The sequence below is a fragment of the Arachis duranensis genome, chromosome 5, assembly GCF_000817695.3.
Source record: "Arachis duranensis cultivar V14167 chromosome 5, aradu.V14167.gnm2.J7QH, whole genome shotgun sequence".
Taxonomy (NCBI): Eukaryota; Viridiplantae; Streptophyta; class Magnoliopsida; order Fabales; family Fabaceae; genus Arachis; species Arachis duranensis.
In genome coordinates, this window is record NC_029776.3 from 4,894,073 (window position 1) to 4,897,952 (window position 3,880).

Sequence of the window (3,880 nt, forward strand, 5' to 3'; positions counted from 1 at the left end):
ATATATCTAAAATTTTTTCCATACTATATTAAATAGTTCTGAATTTATGGCTTTTATATATACCATATTAAAAAAATACTGAATGAATTTAATTCATCAGTCCAAAAATTAATTCAAAGGATAAGAACTACTTCATTAGTCAATTATTTTATTGTACACATTGCATATCCTATGAACAGGGGAGAAGGCTAGTGTAAGCTAGAGAGAGGAGACAATGATCCCCAACTTAAAAATTTTAATGTATAAAGGTTTTTAATTTTTATAGTAATTTCTTTAATTTTAATCTTTTTTAGAATTGTATTTTTATATTGGTTCCTGCTAAGAGTTGTTCTAACTCCACTCCTGTCTATAAAATTAATAATAAAAGGAGTTATTATTCAAGTTGCTCATTGAAATTATATTCGGATCTCAATTTAGTTTTTAAAATTTCAATTTATTTAATATAGTTTTTTAATTCGACATTTGATACGTGTTTCAAATGTTCGTGATATGAAGAGATCTAATATTATTTAAAAGTTATTAATTTATTTTGATTTTTATTTATTTAATTATTGGATTGGACTTTATGTTTATAGATTTTAAGATATTTTTAACTTAATAAGAGATTATAAATACCTCCTTAGCTATTGTAGTCGTATTGAGTGATTAGAGATGTTAAAGCATTTTTTGATTTCATAATAAAACCATGGTGAGAATACGTGAATTTGAGTGAGTCCCTCTCTTATTGCACGAAAAATTGGATAAAAAATTGATGAATTCCTTCAATTCAATTCCCAAATTATGATGTGGATAAGTTAGGTTAAAGAGTCAATTTCTTGTTGCATCAAAAAATTGGATATAAGTAGATAGATTATCTTTGTATTCAATTTCAACCTATCTTTTTTGTTTATATTTTAATTTTAATGTATCTTTCTTGATCAATTTCAATTCATGTCATTTTGTTTATCTTTTTTTATATCATTTAGCATCAAAGTTCAGGTATTAGATTAATTCTTATTAATCTATGTCTGTTCTTCTTGTATCCAAAAAAAAAAAAAGAGTCAAGTGTCTCTCACGTCTTTCTTTATGTTTTCGTCTTTCTTGTTTGTATTTCATTATTATCTTGTCATTCTTGTTGATTTTATATTAAAAAAAATATAATGCAAAAAAAAAGAGAAAAATACAAAAAAAAGAAGAAATTATATTGTTTTATATTTGTCTCTTTTTATATACTATTTTTTCAGCTACAAGATTCGAGGACGAATTTTTTTTAAGAGGATGAGAATGATACGTGTTTCAAATGTTCATGATATGAATAGATCAAATATTATTTAAAAGTTATTAGTTTATACTTTATTTTGATATATTTTGATTTTTGTTTATTTAGTTATTAGATTGTGTATTATGTTTGTAGGTTTTAGGTCTTTTTTTTTAACCTAATAAAAAGTTATAAATACCTTCTTAGTTATTGTAGTCGTATTGAGTGATTAGAAGTGCCAAAGTACTTTTTGATTTTGTGATGAAACTATGTTGTGGACAAGTAAGGTTGAGTGAGTCCCTCTCTTGTTGCACAAAAAATTGAGTAAAAAGTTAAGGAGTCCCTTCGATTCAACTTTCAAATTATTATGTTAACAAGTTAGGTTAAGGAGTCCGTTTCTTATTGCATCAAGAAATTAGATATAAGTAAAATGATTCTCTTTATATTCAATTTTAACTTATATTTTTTGTTTCTATTTCAATTTTAATATATCTTTCTTATTCAATTTCAAGTGATGTCATTTTGTTTATTTTTTTCGTATCAGCATCTGTCACTCACGTTTGTCCTTGATTTTATTTTCATTATAGAGCTGTTAACGACTTATTGACTTAAATAGAATTACGGTTGCACGCTATACTTCTAACGGTTATTTGATATAATAATTGAAATATTTTACCTCAATTTGCTCTTAAGAAGTCTTTAAAATTCTTAAATTAAATTAGGATTAGGGTCTTAAATATTTCTTAAAGAGTAAATTGAGATAAAAAAAATTTTCAATTTTTATTTTAAATAGTTATTTGTAGGGGTGTTCATGGATTGAGTTAGTTTAGGTTTGGAAAAAAATAAGAATCGAACTAATTAAATTGTAATTAGTTTGAATTGGTTCAATTATATATTTTTTGTGAGTGTGCTCAAACTAGAGCAATTCAATTAACACCAAATTAGTTTGATTCAGGTAATTGAGTGCCTGAATTAATTGGAATTTAAAAAAAAAAAAGAAAAAATATTTAAAAATAAGGTAAATATGATAAATATGTTGATTAAGAAGTCAATAATACTCTAATAATAACAAAATATCTATAATAGTCAACCATTATAATCAAATAAATAAGTCATTATCATAACCTATAGTCTAAGCACGTTAAAATTCAAACAAATAAACATCAAACAATAAGCACATTAAAATTTAAATATTTTGAAAACTAAATGCAAGAGTAGTAATAAGCTTTCAAAATCCTTCGGTCCATAATCATTTATCTCATCAACTAAGTATATTCAAGAGAAGAACTATGACTTTCAAAAAATAGCATATAATTAAAAAAATTAGCAAATATCAAAAACGAAGATCAAATATTTGAACAAAAACTAAAATCATAATTCAATCAGAGACCAATTTTTTATAACAAGTTAACAACAGAAAAAGTTATTGAGTTAGGTAAACAAAAAAGAGAAGACAAAAAAATTTAGACAAATAAAAGAGGAAAAGATGAAAAAATTGAAAGCTTACAAGAGAAGAAATCAACGTGACAATGATAAAGAAAACAATCACCATAGATCGGAAAAGACGATCTCCACAGACCAAAAGAGACAAAAATCACGCAGTGCTATTGACGACTTGACAGACGATGCATGAGATTAGAGAAGATGACTTTGAGAATTGCGGAGTTGAGGTTACTGCCTATCTTGTTGACAGAGAAGACCAGGTTGCTGCTGGAAATGAGGACGATTGCTGTCGAACACAAGAACATTTGTTGTTTTGAATGAGTGACTGTCTTTGTGAACGAGTAACCACCGTGGGGAGAGAAAAAAAAACGCCTTGAGTGAGTGACCCTGCTGTGAGTGAGTGAGGGTGTGAGCTCTATTAGGGTTCTTTAATTCGGGGGAAAGAAAGAAACGATGAAATGGTTGCTCTTTTAGAGTTAACTTTAATTTATATTTTGAGTAATACCCCAAATAGGTCCCCAAAAATTTGGCGGTCCGACAGATTTGTCTCCCGAAAAAATTAACTAGGTTCCAAAACCCTAAGATGACTAGATATATACCATATAGGTCCCCAAACCAGGTTGAACCGGTTAATATGACACTCTCTCTCCTACGTGGAGGTTGTAGGTGTGACGTGTCAGGTAAAGAAACACGTGTCACGCTCAGGACAAATTAGTCCCTGAACACGTGGCTAAAACGACATCGTTTTGGGACACGCCAAACGACGCCATTTTGAGGGGACAAATTCGTCCCCACCTTTGTTCCCTGGTTCTCGAAACTTCGGCTTTCTAAAGTCAAATAGGCCCCCCAAAATTTTGTTATAAGTCAAAAAGGTCCCTAAATTTATAGTATATATATCAAATTGGTCCCCTCGAATTAAGCAACTAGAACCATAATTAGAATCAAATCATGATAAAATTATCCAAAGTATGTTAAAATATGTAGTCTCAAGCACATGAAATGGTATATCTCAAGTATAATTATAGTCAAACAATTAGAATGGAGATCATACTAATACATTGTCTTGTGGTCATGGTAACACAAGTCCAAGAAAAATTCTTATAGGTCAAAGAAACAGATAAAGTCAATGTCCATTGGGAGAAATTTTTTTACTTCTCCATTAATGTACACAAGTACCCCTTTATTATCTGTAACAAAACT